General features: G+C 37.6%; 1 protein-coding gene and 1 non-coding gene across 2 annotated transcripts in view; one reads left to right on the top strand and one right to left on the bottom strand.

Moving 5' to 3' along the window:
• Positions 1-23,295, bottom strand: part of KCNH7 (potassium voltage-gated channel subfamily H member 7) — a 602,696-nt gene that overhangs the window by 207,801 nt on the left and 371,600 nt on the right. The gene's annotated exons all lie outside the window — the stretch shown is intronic.
• Positions 20,998-21,104, top strand: LOC114045994. Its single transcript, XR_003569457.1, has one exon. It is a non-coding gene; the product is annotated as a U6 spliceosomal RNA (small nuclear RNA).

Below are 23,295 nucleotides of genomic sequence, written 5' to 3'. Positions count from 1 at the left end.
ATCCATCATCCATATATTATTATGTATTAGTTCAAACAAATTATGTTCCTCCTTACTCTAGCAGAGATCTGTTGTACTAAACGTTTATGGGAGTTTTGACTGAGGGGAAAAAAGAGGTATGCAATGCCCGAGTAAGAGACTTAAAGATAACACGAGGGTACTTGGGTGCTTAAGAACTTGGGGAGAAGGACACTAGGGGGTGTTAGAGGAGCACAAAAATGATGTGAGAGGACATCAAAGATAAGTTTGATTTATTTCAAAATTTTTCCTGGGGAGACCAAGCTCATGAGACTGAGAAAATTCTAGTTCCTCTTTCTAGGACTCCAAATCACAGAATCTCATTGTCAGAATAAAGAGACAATAGGATTTGTCTAGCTCAACTTGATCCATGGGCAACACCTCACTTTACTTTCTTTTCCTTTCTTCCAACTCACATAATGAAACAGACTATGACAAAGGCCCCTCAAATAATGCTAATACCATTTAGCTTTGGCTTCATGGAAGAAATCATAAGATAATTTAGATGCAGTGCTTTGAAAATATTAAAGTGCACTATAAATGTTAATTATTATACCTTATTCAGGCATGTTCTAAAACTCCTTGGCCTTGCTAGTTGTCCTGTATCTCTAATACACAGTTGTCATTTTAGCCTAGGAAACCCATGTGTGCTTTGGATAATATAAACTGAGGCAGGTTAGTATTATTAGTTTTATGCTTCATCTCCATTAACCTAGCTAACCTAGAAACCCAGCCCTCGTTGATAACATTGTCTCTATGAGAAAATGTGTTCTGCATTACAAGTAACTGGTTTAATAATGAACTTTTGGAACTCAGCCTCTGAACAAGTTGAAGATTGCTGTCAATTGAAATTTAGACAGTCAAATACTAGAGCCTCCAAATCCAAAATGTAGAGAACTTCCTTTATAACTAATTTCATATTTTCTATAAATGTGAATATGGTATTTATGGAAGGTAGTGCTATATGTATTAAAAATGACATGCTACACCTTCAAGTTTTCCAGCTGTATCTTCAATCCACTTAATAAAACAGTTAGCTATGGCACTTGTCATAGTTTCCATGGTAACAAATTGGCTGACTTTAGTAAACAGAAAATAAGCAATTTAAGACTGTTCCATTAGAGCTAAAAATAGAAATGCTTCAGGCCAAGCATTGCTACACAGTCTGGTTAAACAAAGGGTCTGCGGAGATGCTAGAAATAGCCATTATGTACTTGGCTAATGAACCAAAATACATGTATTGATTTTTACCTCTTAAAATGACATTTCTTGGATAATTTAGGAGAGCATTATGAATTCACATGTGTTATCGAGTGGTTTTAATGTTTTCAACATGTGGGGCATACTGCTGACTCTACATGAAAACACTAAATAATAACATTAAGAGCACAGGCCTAGACAAAACTGTGATCACCCCTGCCCCTGCCCCATGACATTTTTAACAGAATTAGAATGCAAGAAGATGTAGTAGCTAGAAGTTCTTCCTCCACCCCCAGATTCTCAAACAGGAAGTAATCACAGAATTTCGAGTTAAAAGCAATTACTCCCACCCATACCTTGCTATAACATTCTCATTATGACATCATTCAGCCTTTGCTGAGAATTTCTCATTATGACATCATTCAGCCTTTGCTGAGAATCCTCTACAGATATGGAGCTCACTACCTCCTCTGATAACCATTCTACTTTTGGAGGGCTTTTAATTATTAAGGAAGTTTTACTTACATTGTGCCTAAATCTGCATATCTGCAACTTTGATTCATTGGTCCGGGTGGCTCTCTGGCTCCAAGCAGAACCAATCTCAAACTTTCCCCACATGACTGATCTTCAGATACTTGATGGTGGTCGTTTAGTTTCAACCCTATTTACTCTTCTACTCTCCCTCACCTCCCTTGTCAATTTTTTTTTTCTGGGCTAAATATACAGACTTAACTAGACTATAAAATACAATCTCCACTCTGAGAAATTGGAAAAAAAGTTGTCTGCAGCACTAATATTAGTAGATCTGTTTAGCAGCACTAAAGTCGTAGGTCATAGAAACATAAAGCTTGAAGGGACCTTAGAGATTGTCTAATTCAGGGGTGTGGAACCTGCAGCCTTGAAACCACAAGTGGTCCTCTGTGTCCTCCAGTGTGGCCCTTTGACTAAATCCAAACTTCACAGAACAAATCCCTTTAATAAAAGGATTTGTTCTGTAAAACTTGGACTCAGTCAAAAGGCTGCACCCGAGGACCTAGAAGGCCACATGTGGCCTCGAGGCTGCAGGTTCCACATCCCTGGCTAACTCTTCTCATTTTATAGATTAGGAAACCAAGGTCCAGAGTGGTATGGTGAGTTGCTCAAAGTCACAAAATAAAAAAGTTAGCAGAACTCAAGCAACTACCTAGCCTGTTGAATAATAGAATTAAATGTGGAGTATTGCCTTCTCTATATTTACCCTGGTTTTATGTGTGTAAAATAAATCCTAAACTAAAGAAGTTAGAAAAATTTCAGTGTTTTTGGTTTTTAGATTTATTTTCTGCAACCATCATGTACTTAGTCTTTGGGAAAGATAAAATATAAAAGAGATATATGATTAACAGAATGAAATAAAAAAAAGTCTAGCTGGGTGGGCATTTAGTTCCATGACTTCTAAAATCAACACTTTTAAGAGAATCGTAATAATAAATGGTCTTAAGAGTTTTATTTTTTTAAAAATCCCAGATCTAAGACATCTAGTTGGGTAGCACTGACCAAGCCCTAATCACTTCACCTTATTGTGAAGAAGGTGTTTTATATGCCTTCAAGTATTATATAAAATCCCTAGGTCTCTCTCCATGGGGGAAGTTCCAGGGTGGAAACTTCCTCCACTGTTACAGTGCAGATCAGCAAATGATCCGTAACTCATTTTTTTGTTGAGCTGCCCAGGGCAGAAAGGCAAGGTGATTTGTTTGTGATTATACAAGTAGTATGTGCCAGAGACTGAACTTAAACTCAGGTCTTCCTGACTCCAAGGCCAGGTCCTCTCTCTGCTATCCTACATTGTACTATTTTAAGAGATTTAAGGACAAAATTTCTAACAGAACTATCTAAGGGTACGATGGACTAGATCTTCAGGCAAAAGTAGGAAAAAACAAAAAGTAGGACCTTTTAGCCCATATGCAACAGTTGGGATTCTTTTTCAAGTATGGGTTGGGCTAGAATTCAGGGGTTGTTAATCTGAGGTCCATGAACTTGAGTTTTTTTTTAATTGACAACTATATTTCAATATAATTTGTTTCTTTTGTAATCTCGCATGTTTTATTTTATGCATTTAAAATATTATTCTGAGAAGGGGTTTGTGACATACAGAAAAGGTTAAGAACCCCTGCACTAGATGACTTGTAAAACCTATTCCAATATTGAAAATTTGTGATTCTGCTATTGAAGTCAATGGACTTGCGTGACTGGAAATGTCACAACTACATCAACCTAAATGTTTATCTTTGAAGTAAAATTAGTAAACAGTGGAAGTACCCAGAACCCTACCAACAGCTGGCGAATTCTATAAAGGGAAAAATACATTGATAGGATTAGCTAAATCTGGAATAAAGCATAATGGTTGTTAAAATTAACTCAGTATTCAAATGAAGTTAATGGTGTTTAAATAAGCCTTCGGCAATAACTTATTTACAATAGCATTATCCCATATTTATAGAATTAGACATGTAATTATATTAATATTAGTGAGACTCAGATTCATTTCCATGTTGTATCTCCTGAGTGAAAACATTCTGAAAATGGAAAAGCCTTCTTATGAATGTTGCACATTTTAATCAGGTTTCTGCATTATATAATTCTTAACCACAGCTAAAAAGTAAGCAAAAAGGAGACAATCTGAATAATTATGGAAACTGTACCTTTTTAATGAACTGATGAAATATCCTTCTTACATTTAAAAATAGAATTGTATACAGAAGACCAGTGCTCATTATGCTGAACTTTTATAAAAAGCCTTTTTCTCCCTAACTCTTCTTTTTAGGGTGTATCAATGTGCCTCTGGGGTACCCTTCAGGAAAGAAAACTCCACTTCTCACACTTTATTGAAGGAATTGGATAAAGATGCTGTTTCCATGCTTCCATCTTCTGCCTCCTGTGAAAGTTTCTAATCTTGCTTACATTGGCTTATGCCAGTCCATCCAGTTCCTAATCCCTGACTCAAGCTTTATTTTGTGATATGAATAATACTAATATCAATGTTATTATTAAGAATAGCTAGCATTTATATAGTAATTTAAGATTTGCAGAACACTTTATAAATATTTCTTTTGTTCTCATAACCACTCTGGGAGGTAGATGCTATTACAATAGCTGAGAAAACTATGAGAGATGTTAAGTGACTTGCCTAGAGTTATACAGCTGAGTAAGCATCTATGCCAGGGTATTAATTTAGGTCTTCCAGATTACCAGTCCAGCAATCTATCCACTTCTTCACCTAGTTGCCTCAGTGTGTGTGTGTGTGTATGTGTGTGCGTGCAAATAAAATGTTATTACTTTATCATATATAGTATGTGTGCATCCATATGTACATATACACATATTTCTGTGTTCATGTGTGTATATATACATTCATTATACATACATGTATATATACTATATTGTAATTTTAATGCATAACAACTTCAGTAAACATAGCTCACTGGCCAGCCTGGCTCCTTCCCCATCCAACCTGGCATGGTGGCACTGGCAGGTTAAATAGTTCTTGCAAGTTGCATATATACACACATATAATACATACATACATACATACATACATACACACGCATATACACAAACACACACACACACTCAGTTGAGTATAGAAATCTATCTTACCCAACAGGGAAATAGGAGGGGAAGGGAATAAGAGAAAAGCATGGGGGATGATAAAAGGGAGGCCAGATTAAAGGAGGCAGTGGTCAGAAGCAAAACTAAGTTTTGAGGATGGACAGGATAAAAAGAGAGATAAGGATAAACAGAATAAAATAGGATGGAGGGAAATACATAGAAATCATAACTGTGAGTGTAGGAGGGATGAGCTCATCCATAAAATGGAAGCAGATAGCACAATGGATGAGAAATCAGAATCCAACAATATGTTGTTTACAAGAAAGAGACTTGAAACAGAAAGATATACACAGAGTTAAAGTAAAGGGTTGGAGCAGAATCTAATCTGCTTCAGCTGAAAGTAAAAAAAAAAAGTCAGGGGCAGCAATTATGATCTTAGACAAAGCAAAAGCAAAAACAGACCTAATTGAAAGAGATAATCAGGGAAACTACATTTTGATAAAAGGTATCATAGATAATGAAGTAATGTCAAAAATTTTTACAGCAAGTTTCTCTGATAAAGACCTCTTTTCTCAAACATATATAGGAAATAGGCGTCAAATTTATACAAATTAGAACATTCCCCAATTGATAAATTGTCAAAATATGTGAACAGACAGTTCTTAGAAGAAATCAAAAAGCTATCTATGGTCATATGAAAAAAAAACACTTTAACTATTGATTAGCAAATTAAAATAACTCTGAGGTACCACCTCACAGCTATCAGAAATGACAAATGCTGGAAGGGATGAGAGGAAATAGGTACATTAATGAATTATTGGTGGAGTTGTGAACTGGTCCAAACATTCTGAAAACAATTTGGAACTATGCCCAAAGGGCTATAGAACTGTGCATACTCTTTGACACAGCAATATTACTACTAGATCTATACCCCAAAGAGATTGAAGAAAAAGGAAAAGACCAACATGTAAAAAATATTTATAACAACTCTTTTTGTAGTGGCAAAGAATTGGAAATTGAGGAGATGCCCATAAATTGGGGAATGAGTGAATAAGTTGTGGCATATGATTGTGATGGAGTACTATTGTGCTATTGGAGATGATGAGCAGGATGGTTTCAGAAAAGTGTGGAAAGGCCTATATGAACTGGTGCAAAGTAAAGAGAGCAGAACTAGGAGATCATTGTACATAGTAACAACAATATTGTAATGATGATACTTGGCTGCTCTGATCAACACAATGATTCAAGACAATTCCAAAGGACTCGTGATGAAAAATGCTACCCACCTCCAGGGAAAGAACTGATAGGAACTCTGAGTGCAAACTGACATAGAGGTTTCTCACTTTATTACTATTTTTTTGAAACGATAAAGGGATGTTGGCTAGCTGATAGTGCAGATAGATAGATTCCAAACTGGTTGTATAGCAGGTCTCAAGTAGTTGTTGCTGATGCTTCACTGTTAACCCGGAAGGATGTCTCTAATGGAGTGACCTATAGATCTGTGCTTAGCCTTGTACTGTTTAACATAAATGGCATACTTATTAATTACACCATCTGGCACATAGTAGGCACTTAATAAATGTTGATTACAAAAGGATTGATTACAAAAGTAGGAGATACTGGTAATATACTAGATGTCAGAATCAGGATTCAAAAAGATCTCAAGGTTAGAACTTGGATTGAGTCTGAATTTACTAGGGATAAATGTAGTGTTTACATGGGTTCAAGAAGACAATTTCACAAATATAAAATGGAGGAAAATTTGGCTAATAAGTAGTTCAGGTGAGAAAAAAGAAAGTGGAACTTTTAGTGGACTATAAGATTGATCTGAGTCTACAGTGTGCTCTGGCTTCCTCCCAAAGCTATTGAGCTCTTAGACTGCATCAAGAGAGGCATGGGAAACCGAACTAAAGAAGTCATAGTCTTGATCTATTCTGTTCTGGCCAGGGTGCATTGAGAGTGAAATCCTTAGCACAGTGCCTGGCACACAGCAAGCACTTAATAAATGCTTGTTTCCTCCTTTTCTTCCTGGATGCTGCATATTAAGATATTTACAAAGTGGAGAGAGCAACCTAAATGGTGAAGGGCCTTAAGATCATGCTATGAGACAGTTAGTTGAACTTTCGAGGTTTAACCTGAAGAAAAATTTAAGGGGATGGGGGGAAGGATGTGAGAACAGAAAACTGCACTAAGACTTTTGGGACACCTCGTATATGAAAGACTCTCCCCTGGAAGAAGGATTAGACTTGTTTTGCCTGGCTCTAGGGGGCAGAACTAAGTGCTTAAAAGAAGCTGGTTGACTGATTGACTCACTGATTTAAGGAGAAACTCCTGAACAACTAACTAGTCAAAGAGTAATGAGTTGCGTTGAGAGAAAAGAGATTCTCTCTCCCCAAAAGTCTCTGGCTGAAGATTAGATGACAGGCTATGTTATAGAAGGGATCCTTGTTCAGCTACAGGCTAGGTTAAATGGCCTCCGAGGACTCTTCTAACTCTGAAATTCTCTGATTCTGTAACTTGCCCAAGGGTGTGGTGTCATGGAAGAATGATATGAGCTTAAGATGAGAAAGATCAGAGATCATAATCTGGCTCCATGTTTTGCTAGCTATGTAGCTATGAATAAGCCATTGGACTTAGAACCTGAGCTTCTTCATTTGTAAAATGGGGATAATGTTTAACTCAGAGGGTGATGAGAAAATCAAATGAGATCATGTGTGTAAAGAGCTTTATAAACCTTGAGGTATTTTTCAATCACACTTTGAAATAAATGGTAGGACAGCTAGGGTGACACAGTGGATAGAGTGTTGGGCCTGGGGTCAGGAAGAGTTGGGATCAAATCTGGCCTGAGACACTGGCTGTGTGACCCTGGGCCTCAGTTTCCTCATCTGTAAAATAAACTGGAGAAGGAAATGGCAAACCAATCTAGAATCTTTGCCAAGAAAACCCCAAATGGGTCACGAAGAGTTGGACATCACTGAAAAATGACAACAGCAACAGAGTTCAAGATTCTCCATCCAGTGCTCTTATTAGTATGTTGCAACTGCCTCCTTAGAGTAGTCACTTTTCTGGAATGCCTTAAAAGTTTATGAAATAGTCTTCCTACAATGTTCTTATGAAGTATGCAATACAGATATTATTTCCCCCATTTTGTAGATGAGGAAACTGAGGCTTTGAAAATGGAAATGGTTTGTCCAAGGTTATATAGTTATCTTGTGGAAAACCTGGAAATGGACTGACCCTAAGTCCAAGATTCTTTCCAAGACAACGATGTCTGTCTTTCTGTCTATGTAGAAAAAATGTGGCATAGTGGATACGGGGTTGGTTTTAGTCAAGAAGACGAGTGTTCAAGAATCACTTCTAACAAACACAATTTGTGTGACCTCGGGCCGCTGTCTCAGTGTAAGACTAACTTCCAAGGCAGTTGACAAGCTGTATTGGAAGAAGATTTCTCATCAGGGAATTCTCTCTACTAATTGATACCAAAACAAAGCTATCTACCCATTTTTATCTACTGTTTACCTATTCTATATAAGATTTTGGTCTTATCCTTATGACAGGAGTATAAGCAATCAGTGGAGTCTTCCTATTTAAACTCTTAGGAGAAGCAGATGTGATATAATGGAAAAAGCAGAAGTGAATTATAGTCCTGGCTCTATCATTTATTATCAACATGACCTTAGATAAACCACCTAACAATCTCTAAACTTTCCTCATCTGCAAAATGGAATTATTTGCACTAATTACCTCACAGGATTATTGTGAGGAAAGCATACCATGAGTGCTTTTATGAGGGTTTTATTATTTCTTCAATTACCTGCATACTGAAGCCTAGTAAAGTGCAAATGGAAGGAAATCATGTGAACTAATGAAAAAATGCATTATAAACACATGGACTAAGCTGGCAAATTTTGGGCAGCAAATCTCAAAATACATGAGTTATCCCCTTCCCCCAAAATGACAACTATGATAATCACCATCTTATCTGGGGATTTAGAGCAGGAGTTTGATAGAGTGGATGGACTAGAGCCGAATTATTCCTTCACTGTTCTCAGGGAAAATATTCGCAAGCCTTTCTTTTAAAATACAGAGAACAGAGCTGTTTTAAACAAGCCTGACTGTCATATTTATTCTCTGTGTGGTAGAATCAGTATTAGGCAGGAATGCCAACATTGTGAACAATTTATATAAAATGACGTCTAAGTTTTTTTTTTTTTGAAGTATTCAGAGAAAGAGGAGATGTGCAAGCTAGTGGAAAAATCATGGGATATATCATGACACCATCTTTCCTAGCACAGTGCCTCATGCATAATTCTTAGAGTTTCTGAACTCCTGGCCAAGGGCTACCATCCTCCCCCCAGGTCTGTCCCCAGGATTGGAAAGGGGCTTATGGTCATTAAAAAACTTTGCCCCTGGATAGGCTCGGAGAGATACTGTGGTAAGGTAGAAAGAGTACTGGCATTGGAGTCAGAGGACTTGGGTTCATATTCTGCCTCAGACGCTTAGTCGTATTTGGGAGACTCTGGGGAGGTCATTTGACTTCCCTGGGCTTGAGTTTTGTTATCTGTAAATTAAGGGGTTGCACTACGTGGTCTCTGATGTACCTTCTAGATCAATCTCTCCAATACTATGATTCTATGAGATAGGATGATTGTATTTATCTCCACTCTCTTCAGGAAAAATGATTGTGAAGGATTTCTTTGACTAATTTGTTGGGAAAATCTTCTAAATTCAGTGGATAAAATATAAGTCCCCTTTTTTGGTGAGCTCAAGATGATTTTTTTTTGATACTTGAATATTTTCATTGTTTTCCCTGGCCCCAGAAACTCCCAATTAACTTTAAAACATAAGCTATAAACTAAACAAAACTGCATAAAAGAAAATAAAGAATAAACCCCTTTTTGTAAGCTAGTGACTCATAGAATTTGATATTTGATAAACAACCATTTGTTAAAGGTAGGACAATAGCCTTCGGTTTGATGTTTGCTACAGTTGGAAGCATTAGGACTTTTGTTTTCAAAGAACCCTCGAAGAAGAGAGAAAAGCTTCAAATCACTTCCATTTTTAGTGACTTACTCTAAGAATATCTCAATTGCCATATGGTGCCCTGGGTTCTAATTCTTTCCTTTTATAAATAAACACCTCAGGCCACAGCTTCTACATTTCCTGATCGGGAAAATGTTGAAGTGTGTTTGCCTTATTCAAGCCATAGTTCAATGATTAATTCCCTTCTGGGGCCTTTTCTTTCCATTTTCCATTCCTCCTGTCTTCAGAAATAGGGTAGGATTCCTTTATATTGCTATCTGAGTGGCACAGAAGCTCCTCAAACCTCCAACTGATCCTTGTCTACACACAGCTAGTTTCTTTCAAACCTCTCCAGTGAGTTTTGGCTTACTGCCTTACTTACTTTTTCAAAGGCTGTTACATCCTTCAGAGATAATCCAAGAGGTAGGAAAATAACTATCCCAAATAACCCAATGGCTCTGGTATTGGCTGGATAGGGCTGGATTCTAGGGGTAGTTGAATTGTTAGTACCTCTGGCCCCAAAATCTCATTCTTACTTCCTGTCTTCCCATGATTACATAAATTAAATCAATTTTTATTTTGTCAATTAATAAGCATTTCTTTTCTTTCTCCCTCTATACCACCCTTTCATTGGAAAATAAGAAAGAAAATCCCTTTAACAAATATAAATAGTTAAGCAAACCAACTCGCCACATTGGCCACGTTCAAAAATATCTCATTTTTCTCTTGAATCTGTCACCCCTCTGTGAGGATGTAGGTGTCTCATTTATCATCCATTCTTTATTTGATCTTTAAGAGTTCCCTATTCTCTATAAAAGGCAAATAATCCCGGGAGGGGACTTATTTTTGTCTCTGAAGAGCTAGTACGTTATGTATGGTTAATATTTTAAAAAAATTCTCTACTTGAATAGGAATGGGATGTAGGATAAATATCTAGCATGTGAGTGAAGATAGAAGAACAGAGTGGTATATGATAGGAGAGGTACATTTCATCCGCTTTATGCTTTTCCTAAGGATTGATCTTAGATTAGACTATCCTGCGATGGCCTTGGTCGTGGGGATTCAATTATTAAGGCATTAGGTGAAGCTGTAAAGAAAGATGGTCATGAAGTAAGAAAGACCTGAGTTCGGTTCTGGTTTCAGATATTTACTAGCTGTGTAACCCTGGGTAAGTCACTTAATCTCCATTTGCTTCAGTTTTCTCATCTATAAACTATAAAAATAATACCTACTTCTTAAGATTTTTGTTGTTTTATAGTTGTTTCAGTAGTGTCTGATTCTCCACGGCCCCATTTGAGGTTTTCTTGGCAAAGATACTGGAGTGGTTGGCCATTTCCTTCTCCAGCTCATTTTACAAATGAGAAAACTGAGGCAAACAGGGTTAAGTGAGTTGCCCAGGGTCATACAGCTAGTAAGTATCAAAGGCAGGATAGTATCCATTTCTTAAGATTGTTGTAAGATTGTAGTGAGCATTAAATGAGATAATATTTGTAAAGTGCTTTTAAAACTTGGAAGTGCTGTATAAATGCTGTGTGGTGGTGGTTGTTGTTAAAGCTTTCAACCATATAACTGAGTACAATCTTTGGAATGACTAATGCCATTTCCTGTTAAATTAGACCATGAATAAGATGTCCATTCTGGACAGAATACACTTGTTGGAAGTCTTCAAATAAAGGCTAGATGAGCTCTTTTGGAAAACAGGACACTGCAGAGTGTCCTTTTTTAAAAAATGTATTGGTTTTAATAGATGGCTGCTGAGGTCCCTTCTTACTCTAAGAATCTGATTCTTAGTTCTTAAATCAAAGCACTGAACATGCAAATGTGCCAGTTGTACAGTAAAAATGCCCTAATTCAAAAATCACTTTAAATACTTGAAGAAAATGCATTAGAGAAGTATTTTTAAACACCACCCAGTAACATTCCCTCTTTTAAAAAAATATCTTATTTTTAAAAATGAGGTTTTAGTGCCCACTGAGAAGATCATGTGCTTATTCATCCTCCCTGACACATTTGCTTTATCATTTGTGTTCTGCTTCTAAGTTGCCTCCTATAAACTTAATTACAGAAAAGAATCATTTTAATTTTGCTTTCCACATTTGGCAAAATGTGTAGGGGGTTATTTTTAGGTCGTACAGTTCATGAGAAAAACAAATCTTAGAATCTGACTGACTCAGAAAAGAGATCATTTCTTTCTACGTCAGGTTGTGATGGGCTTTTTTTTCCATTTGGGGATAGTTGGGATTGAAATCTTGAGCTGGAATAGGTAGGAACTGATCTGCAGTGGCCATATGTAGGCTTCTGAAAGTTTGTGGCACAGTGGATAGAGTGCTAGGCCTGGAGTCAGAACCTGAGTTCAAATGTAGCCTCAGATATTTACTAGCTGTGTGATCCTGGGAAAGTCACTTAGCCTCTGTTTGCCTCAATGTAAAATGGGGATAACAGCATCTACTTCCCTCCCAGTGTTGCTGTAAGGATCAAATGAGACAATGTTTATACAGATTTAGCATAATGATTGGCATATAGTAGGAGTTATATAAATGTTTATTCCATTCCTCACTCCCCTCCTAATGAGCTTTTATTTTTAGGGTCCTTGCTGTGACCTTTATCTTTTTACATATTTGTTAACACGAAAATTGCTTTTGATAATTTGTAGGTTGATTCCCCCCGACTAAAAGTGCATTTATATGTATATTATATATGTATGTGCACATATACAAATAAGCATGCTTGTATATATTCACATCTGTATGTTTGCATACATGTTCACATATGTATACATGCATGTATATGTGTGCACATGTATGTATATATGTATTTGCATGTGCATTATTCAGTTGTTTTCAGTTGTGTCTAATTCTCTGTGACCCCATTTGGGTTTTCTTGGCAAAGATACTGGACTAGTTTGCCATTTCCTTCTCCACCTCATTTCACAGGTGAGGAAACCAAGGGAAACAGGGTGAAGTGACTTGTCCAGGATCATATAGCTAGTAAGTGTCTGAGGCCAGATTTGAACTCAGGAAGGTGAGTCTTCCTGACTCCAGGACTGGCACTCTATCTACTGTGCCACTTAGATGCTCGTGTATATGTGTACATATGTTTGTATGTATATATATGTGTGTGTGTGTGCGTGCTTATACAGTTAAACACTACTTAAAATTAAGCTAAACCCACTTCTTAGCGCAAAACAAAGCTTAAACTCTGGTGTAGTGGAAAGAACCTGAATTCCAAGTTGGAAGAACTGCGTCCCACCCAGTGAGGCTCTGCCCCTTCCTACCTATGTGACCTTGTGTAAGGCAAACCATCTCTCTGGGTTTCAGTTTCCTGTTTCTGTATTGAGGGAATTGAAATAGATGCTATCTAAGCTCTCTTCCATCTTGGATGTTTTGAGACTCTTATAAAAGGAACATTCACTCAGGGGTGAAGTGACCGAAGTGAATAAAAACATAGGAAACCACAGTCTCTATAGCCAAGGTCAAAATATGATTGAATCATGGGGTCAGTCTCCCCAGGATGGTAGAATCAGCATGTGAATAGCGATTATGCACAGACACAAAGACAGATTTGATTTGTACCTGTAGCAGGTTTATTGGAAAGTCTTGTCTTTTTATTCTTATCCTGTTTATAACATTAAAAAGTTTCATATATGGCCCTGTACTGTTTAACAATTTTGTTAATGACTCAAATGAAGCCATGGATGGCATACTTATCAGATTTGAAGATGAGACAAAGCTTGGAAGGATATCCAAAATGTTGGAGAACAGAGTCAAGATTCAAAGAAAAAACAAAACAAAGTAAAACTAAATAGGCCACAATGGGAGGCCAGATCCAATAAGATGAAATTTAAAAGAGATGAATGAAAAGTCTTGCATTTGGTTTGGAAAAAAAACAAAGAAACCTTTAGCAGCATGAGGGGGTATGTCTTTAAAGTAGTGTGGCTAGAAAAGATCTGGAGTTTTTAGAGGACAGTAAACTCGGTAGGAATCAATAGTAACTGAGGCAGCTGATGCAATCTGAAGTATCACTGAGAGAACTCTAACGTCCAGGATTGAGGAGACGATCCTCTCATTCTATTCTGCCTTGGCTGGACCATATTAGAAGTAATGTATTTAATTCTAGGTATCATTATTTTAGTATGGGCACTGCAGGGCTGGGTAGCTTCCAAAAGAGTATAACTAGGATTATAAATGATATGAAGATTGGCTGAAGAAATGAGCAATGGATGGCCTGAGAAAAGAGAAAACTTGAGGGGAATAACATAGTTGACTTCAAGTATTTGATGGGCTCCTGTGTTGAGACATGTCCTGCCTGACATGGTTGGGCAGAACTATGAACAATGGAAAGATGGTGAAACAAAAAAAGCAGACTTAAGCAAAAACATTAACAATTAGAGCTATTCCAAAGTATTGTAGGCTGTCTCATGTGAGAAATGCTAACAGTTTGGTTCCCACAGAATTGATAAGAAAAGAGGACAGGGGGAGATTAGGTTATTCATTAACTGATTTCTTGGTTTATTGCTTTACACAAATATGTAAACAAGATAAGGGAGTGAATGGGATAATATAGGGTGAAGCCCCCTCAGGGGAATGAACTAACCCCGACCTCAATTACTTTTCATACTTATGACTGTTGTGAGACTGCACCCAGATGCCTTGCAGCACATTCTGGCTAAACCGGATGGTCCATGTGGCTAAACTGGATGTTCCATGTGGCTAAACCGGATGTTCTGGTTGTGCAAAGAGACCACTCCCCTCTAACTTGTTTTGAACTTCCTTATGTAGAAGTTAGAATCCCGCGAATAGATTGTGCCCCTAATATACCCAGCTAATGGGTCGAGGAGAAGGGGTTTGGATAGGGACATTGCAGATAGGGTCTATATTCTGCTTTACAAGACACTCAGATGCACACCCTGGCTGGAGCCATCTTGAGTGAATGCTGGGTGTGTCCTTTCTCATGAGAAAGCAATAAAACTCTTTTTTGCCTTTCTTAAGAAAAAGTCTCTGATTTGATCATTTCGGGGGTCACAAACACCCCACACACTCAGGAGGCAGTGATCTTTTTCCTTCCTATTCTCCCCAGGCCCCTTCCCCCCACCTCACAATATTCTTCAAGCAATGGCTGGATGACCAATTGTTGGATAGGCTTTAGATTTGCAATCAGGTACAATCTGGACTGAGATCCCTTCAAATTCTAAGATTCTATGATTTTGAAAAATTCTGAATGACACAATTTTGTTTCATAAATTAAAATAATTACATGTGAATCCCCCTTCTGTCTCAGTTACAGGCAACCATCTAGTCTCTCTCTCTCTCTCTCTCTCTCTCTCTCTCTCTCTCTCACACACACACACACACACACACACACACACACACACACACACAAACATGCAGAGTATCCAAATACACTCACAACCAACATAGCTTTGGATTCCTTACTAATTAGAATTGAGCATGACCTGATATAATTAGCAGGGACAATACAAAATATTGGGTTGAGCCAATACACAAACACAGTTAAATTGTTAAACTATTTAGAAGTTATGATAATGACATAGCTAAAGAATTTCTGTATTCAAAATAATAGCTAGTATTTATATAGTGCTTTAAGGATTGCAAAGCACTTTACATAGATCAACTCATTTGATTCTCACAACAATCCTGTGAAGTAGCAAGGAAAGAAGGAAGGAAACAAGAATTTATTAATCACCTACTATGTGCCTGGCACTGCTCTAAGCATCTTTCAAATTTTTTCTTCTTTGATTCTCACAACAAGCTCGAGAGGTAGATGCTAATTTATTATCATTATTTTACAGATGAGGAAACTGAGACAAACAAAAGTTAAGTGACTTGCCTGGGGTCATACAGCTAGCAAATATCTGAGGCTGGATGTGAATTCAGGTCTTCCTGACTTCAAATTCTGCACTATATTAAAATACACTTTAAATGTTGGCATTAAATAAAGCAAGCATCAACAATTTCTGGTTATAAATCAGACTCCTCCTTGGGATTACTGGTCTTCAGAAATCTAGTCATATAAATTTAATTATGCTGGGGCAGGGTAGCAAATTCAAATGTAGGATTAAGATAGTTATCCAAATAACACACATCAAAACAATGTTTCACTCCTATTTGGTACTTAAAATTTACAGTTTTTGTTAAGTATAGAGAATTATAGAATAGCAGAGAGAGGAGAGGGAGAGAAAGGGGAGAGGGGGAGAAAGAGAGAGAGAGAGAGAGAGAGAGAGAGAGAGAGAGAGAGAAGCAGACAGACAGGGAGAGGAGAGAAAGAGAGTGACAGAAGGAGAGACAGACAGACAGAGACAAAGAGACCCAAGAAGAATCCCAGGAGCAAGAGGTCATTCATGTCATCAGTGGTTCCAGGGTAAACAGCTGCGATGATGACAGTGACACCCTTGGTGCTCTGGGGGACTCTGCTCCTACAGATATTGTCTGGTTGAATGCAGAAGCCTGGCATTTGTTGTGTTGAGTAATGCTGTCAGAGCCTGCTTTACAATGACTTATTTTTATGTCCCCTCATTCTATACACCCGCATATGCAAACATGATTGTATAATAAATAAGATCGTAAGTTCAAAGGTTTTAAGATTGGTGAGGCAGCATGGTACAGTTGAAATAGTAATATATTTGGAATTAGAGGATCCAGTTTAAATTCCTTCCCTGTCACTATCTAAGTGAAGATGGGCAAATCATTTACCTTTCTGGGCATTAGTTTCCTCATCTGTAAACATTAGGGGGTGGGTCTAGAAGTTCCTTCCATCACTAAAGCTATGATCCTATGACCTTAGAGATTATATATTGCAAACCTCTCATTTCATGAACTGGCTTATGTCCCTTACAACAAAAATATATGCTACATATGTGATGGTGAAAAACCTAGTCTTCAATACTTCAAAAGATCCATTATTTCATCAGTACTACCTGTATGGATGCAGATAGCCACCCCTTTATGCTTTTGTAAATGGTTTAACGAGTTGTTACAATCCTCAGAAAGTGGGGTAGCTAGGTGGCAAAACGGAGAGAGTGCTGGGCCTGAAGTCAGGAAGACTCATCTTTCTGAGTTCAAATCTGCCTCAGACACTTCCTAGCTGTGTGACTCTGGACTTAACCCTGTTTGCCTCAGTTTCCTCATAAGCAAAATGATCCGGATAAGGAAATGTCAAACCACTCTAGTATCTTTGCCAAGAAAACTTCAGATGGAGTCACAGAGAGTTGAATATGCCTGAAAATGACTGAACAAAAAACCGGAATGTGAGCAGCCTCCTAGGGATGGACTCCTCTGAACTCAGGTAGGCTGCTCCTAGGATGATAGACATAGATGCTGTAGTGGGTCCATCCTAGAAACTTTTTCCAGCTTGGCAGGCCCTGCCAGCCCTTGTGCTTCACTAGGACATGTCTTATAAAGCTAAAATTTATTAGGGTTTTAGTGGAAGAATAACATTACTGAACTTTCTAATAAAAGATCTAGTGGCCTATAAACTAAGAATGCAAGCTGAGGACCAACAGCACCAGGAATTATCTAATGTATTGGGCCCAACTCCCATAGGAGTGCTCATCTGGCCCTAGGATGAGCTTTGTTCCTATGGGATTGCAAGGAACTACTAAAAACACCACCAAATTTCATATCTGAGGGTAAAGCAAGCATGTATGAATATAGGGTCAACTACAGAAAAACAATGAAGTGGGAAGTGAGTTATTTTTGGTCTTTCACTTTTCCTGTATACATTCTAGTGCCCCCAATACTGGCTTTGACCTTCCCACGCGCTAGTGTTGTGGGCCTTCTCTGATCCTTACTCTTCTTATCTCTGCCCTCTGCTCCATAACTTCAGATCCATCCTCAATGCCAGAATAGAGTGCCGAGCTACATTTGGATAGAAACGATGTGTACCAGAGAAGTGTAACAGGGGGCATTAGAGCTTTATATTGCTAGGCTGAATCATAGGATCACAGATGCAGAGCTGGAAGGGCCCTCAGAGGCCATTTATTCCAAATATCTTATTTTACAGATGAAGAAACTGAGGTCACGGGACATTATGGGACTTGCCCAAGATCACACAAGTAGTATATGTCAGAGGCTATCTTTTTATAGCATTTTAAGGTTTGTAAAGAGTTTTTCATGATAACTCATCCAATCCTTCCAACAACCACATGAGGTAGGTATTATTGATTTTTGCCATTTTACATAAAGAAACTGAGGCACAGCGAGGTTAAATGACTTGCTCAAGGTCACATAACTAGCAAGTGTACAGGAAAATTGGAATTCAGGTCTTTTTGACTCCAAGTCCTGTACTCTATCCACCTTACCCAATTCACTCTGGCTCCCATTGGCCAACAATAGGTCCTTGCCCAAGTACCATTTAATGGTTATTTTTTGGGTCCCAATGGCTCAGAGTGAATATAAATAGTAATTATTTCTCTTTTGGTCAGAAACAATCCTTGAGGGTTTCCCCCTCCCAGTTTGATTTTTTTTTATTAAAGGGCCCATCCCTTGGCTTACTTCTTAAATAGCCCTAATCACTGAATAGGTGTTGCCTTAGTCAAAGTAAGAACTGAGAAAGACCTTAGTTTAAAAAGGCCAACGTCTCCCACTGCATTCTGAGCCATCTGCAGTTGTCTTGATCTATATCTTAACACTGGACCTAGACAGCTCTGGAGGAGAAAATGAGGCTGGTGACTTGGCACAGCCCTCCCTCACCATAACCTAATTCACTTGCAAGTCATGGCATCATCTTCCTGATGTCATGGTCCTCTTTGAGAACGAAGGACAAACCACAGCCACAACCACAGCCAACCACACAACCTCACCACCTGAACCAAAAGATCACCCAACTACTGACTCTAAAAATTAGTTTTTTACCAAAAATTGAGGGAAAGGCAATGAGTATATGAGGACAAGGATAAGATCGGCACAATTTATCAGAGAATTTAATAGCATGTTTAAGGAAAATAGGAATGATGATTGACAGGTGTAGGAAGCAGCAGAAAAGCCAAATTAGAATATGAAAATGCTTCTATTTTAATGTTAGAAACCTAAAAAAATAAGCTGAATGAATTGGAATGCTGAGTGACATATGAGAACCTTGATATCAGAGGTATCTCAGAGTTGTGGCAAAAAGAAAATAGGTGAGAATTGGTTCTCTCCATATGCAACCTCTATAAGAAGGATAATTTAGGGTTAATACTAAATCATTGAATATGAGGGCAAGTATAAAAATAATGGTTCAGAAAAAAATCTTATTGGACAGGGGTATCACTGTAGAAAGCCAAGGCTAAAATAACCCCAAGAAAAAGAAGAGAGTGAAATTCAATAGATCTTTCAACTGGTGCAATGAGATTGAGAGAAAAATACTTTTCAAGTTTGGGGAAGCACAGCATTTTGCTGAGTACCAATAATAATGACTTTAAATGTTCATGGAGTTTCAGAGCATCTCATTATTATGAAATGCAGCAGTCAAGTTTTTGGATAAGATTGATGATTGTTTCTAGAACATGTGATTTTTAGGGTCCATAAAGAAATGTTATGGAATAAACTTTGTTCTAAGGAGTGGACAGAACAAGGTGCAGAAAGTATCTGTGGGAATGGTGAGTGATCACAACAGCGATGTGTTTGACTTAGGGCACATAGGTAAGGTGATAACAAATTAATTGTAGAATTTTTAGGAAAGCATGCTATGAGAAAAGTATAGGCAGTCTTTCTTGTATTCAGTCTATCCTTCATATAACTTCTGAGCCGATACTCTTAAAATCCACATCTATGTCATTCTCCAACTCAGGAATCTTCGGCTATTCTCTATTACCTATGGGATAAAATGCAAAATTCCTCACCTGGCATTTAACGCTGTTCACAGCCTTGCTTCTATATAACCATTCAGGTTTATTTTATATTACTCACCTTCACACACTCGCCATTTGAGAACTACTGCGTGTTTCTCTAATACATTCTGTTTTTAGCTTCCTTGCCTTTCAAAGATGGCTGCACATATCTGGACTCTAATCCCTCTTAACCTTTGCTTCTGGTAATCTCTAGCTTCCTTCAAAGTCTAGTTGCCTCCTGAGGAGTCCTTATCTATCTCCCCACCCTCTCAACCCCCACCCACTTTGGTAGTACTCCCTCCTTTGTGAAATTACTTTGTGTATGCTTTGAGTTTACCGTTCAGTATCTAAGTTATATCTTCCTTGTAGAATATAAACTCTTTGAGGGTAAGGACAATTTGACCGTTGTCTTGGTTTCCCCAGAGCTTGTGAGACAAGATGATACAGTGGGTAGAATGTTCATCTGCAGAGTCAGAAGGAATATGTTTCTCTTTTGACACGTGCTGGCTGGACAAATCTCTTAACTTTCTAGTGCCTTAAGTAGGTAAGACTAGAAATTGAAGAGCATTTGCCAATGTGCATTGTTAAAGGGGATTTTCTTGCAAGGAAATCACAGACTTGCACAAAAAAATATTCCTAATGCTTATTACAATACCTGACACATGGTTGGTGATTAAGAGCAGCTCCTATGTCTATTGAAAGGATTGCTAAAAAAAACTAAACCAAAAAACACAAACCTGAATAGCCCAACCTAATCTTTAAGCACCTTAAAGTTGCTTTGACTTTTTTTTCCTCTGCATATTTTGAAACACTGAATGTAATAGGACCATTTGGAAATCAATACATTTTAGACAATTTAGTAATTGGGTAATGGCTCTTTTTCTTATAAATTTGAATCATGCTGTTCATTATAGAGAAGTGATAGATTTGGGTGCAGAATGAGGCATATGTATATTTTTGTTGAAATTTGTTTGGTTAAACTATGTATATTTGTTAACTTTCCCCCCTTTTTTTTCAATGGGGTTGGGGATGGGAGGGAAAGAAAATAGACTTCTGTTAATCTTCTTTTAAAAAAAAGGGAGAGAAGTGAGGGAGTATTACCACTGTGGAATGTTGCATGTACTTTCAGAAGAGGTCATTGTACTGAGTTTTATTTAACTGTTTTATTTTGTAATAAGAGAACTCTCATGAAGTAAGAATGATCTAAATGTTTGTAATAGAAAAACAAAAACATCAATAAGACTTTTAAAAAATAAAATAAAATTATACATGTTTCCTAAAAATTTATCTGCAAATCAAAGCCTGAAAATGATTGATTCCAAACATTTTATTAGTAAGTTAGAAAAGTGCTCGCTTGGGCAGCACATGTACAAAAATTGGAACAATATAGAGATGATTAGCATGGTCCCTGAGCAAGGATGACACTCAAATCCATGAAACGTTTCATATTTTTTTCCATTTATGATGAAATATGTGACCTCCTTTGCCTAAGTCTGACTGTATAGAATGGTTTTACATACACATATATGTATACATATATACATACATACATGTATACATACACATGTATACATACGCACACACACATATAGATACCTACACACACATACATACACCCATATTTGAATTTAATGGTAACCATCTCTAGGGCAGGGAAGGGAGGAAGAAAGAGAAAAAGTTACATGATAACTTTATTATGTATTTAAAAGGAATAGCAAGGTATACATAATAGATTTGCAGTTTCATGTGCAATTGTCTTTTTTATTCTACCATGTTATGGGAATGCTTGTTTTATTTCTTAAGTTCAGAATAAAAAATAAAATAAAAAATAAAGGTTTACTATTGAGGCTGGGGAAAGCCATGAATTGTGGGAAGACAAGGTGAAAATTACATGAATCTATAAAGGAGCACCTTGCATGGGAATATAGAGCTGATAATTAAAAAATTTTTAAATATATCAGAAGCAGGAAGGTATCTTGAGAATCTGCTTGACCATTTAATGACCATAATAAAACAGGAATGTTCTGAGATGGAAAGGAGATTGTCAAGAAACTAGAACATCTCTGAGATTTTCACTGAGAAACATGTAGGAATTTTCCAATCTCAATTTATCTTTTGAAACAGACAGGTCAGATATGGGGTTAGAACAAACAGTAGTAATTGTGCAGGGTGTTCTAAGACATCAGCCCATTACTAGTGGTGACAGACCTAGAGTAAACTCAGGAAATATGTGACCTGTTGTCAAAAATCAAAGGAGATGCCATATGTAAAGTGCTTGCAAACTTTCAAGCACTATATAAAGGCATTGATGAGGATGATGATGAGGATGAATGTGCCCTCTTTACCTGAGGACTGTGAATTGCTAACTCCCATACTGAGAAATCAGGGGTTCAGAGAGAATAACAGTCCAGAGACTCCTTTTGGAACTTGGCAAGCTAATGAATGCGAGCTCTTTGATGTGGGGGTTTGTTTTACTTTTCTCTTTGTATCCTCAGGGCTAAGAATAGTGCCTTGAAAATTGTAAGCTCTTAATAAATGTTTGTTGATTGATTAGGGGCTCTTACTAAGTTAATCTATTATCATGAAACAGGATTGGCCAGTAAGAATACTCCATTGCTACCCAATGGAGTATTTAAAAAAAAAAAAAAGACCCAGATGGATGAAGACCTCCAGTTTGCTGCATAGATCCCCTATGGGGAAACTGTAGAGGGAAAAATAACATTAAAAAGAATTACAGAGCATGAGAAAGCATGTGTGTGTGTGTGTGTGTGTGTGTTGCTCTGTACTCTTTATTTTCAGCAACAACAATAATAAGTAGCTAGCATTTATATAGTTCTTTAAGGGTTACATGGTGCTTTACAAATATTTTCATTTTATCCTCACAACAACTCTGGGAAAGAGGCGCTATTATTATCATCCCCGTTTCATAGGTGGGGTAACTGAGGCAAACACGTTAAGTGGCTTGCTCAGGGTCACACAGCTAGTAAGTATCTGGGGTCACATTTGAACTCAGGTCTTCCTGACTTCAAGTTCAATGTTCTACCACTGGGTTGCCTAGCTGCCTCATGTACAGTCAATATAATATACACATCAATGAGATCATATATTCATTGAAATATTGAAGTAGTGCTAACTGTATGAATGAAAGAACATATGCATAAAGACTCCCGATTCACTGGGGTCTGCGTTCTCTGATTTACCACCTGGGAAATAAATCAAGGTGCCAGAGTTTTTTGTGTGGGCTATTTATCTGGGGCCCTGGAGGCAACAGAGAACTGGTTTAGATTTCCCCTTTGACAAGTTTAAATGACAACAATGACACAATTTAAATAACAAGTTACAATAGGATTGGAGAGATACTTCATCGTGAATAGGAAGCTGACTCAGAAAAATAAAAACCATAGGTAGGGAATAAACAAGCATCTATGTTTGTTATAGGGGACAAAGTACTGGAATTGGAATCAGAGAATTATAGGTTTAGAGACAGAAGGGGCCTTAGAGGCCACTGAATCTGATTCTCCTATTTTAAAGGAAGGGACACTGAAGCACAGGGATGCCCAGGGTCATAAAGTTGAAGTGTCTGAGGTGGGATTTCAACACAGATCTAAATCCAAGCCCAGGAGTCTAGTCATTATGTCCTCTTC

The sequence above is a fragment of the Vombatus ursinus genome, unplaced genomic scaffold, assembly GCF_900497805.2.
Source record: "Vombatus ursinus unplaced genomic scaffold, bare-nosed wombat genome assembly UNPS02014779.1, whole genome shotgun sequence".
In the NCBI taxonomy this organism is placed as follows: Eukaryota; Metazoa; Chordata; class Mammalia; order Diprotodontia; family Vombatidae; genus Vombatus; species Vombatus ursinus.
This window is presented reverse-complemented; position numbering and strand designations above follow the sequence as displayed.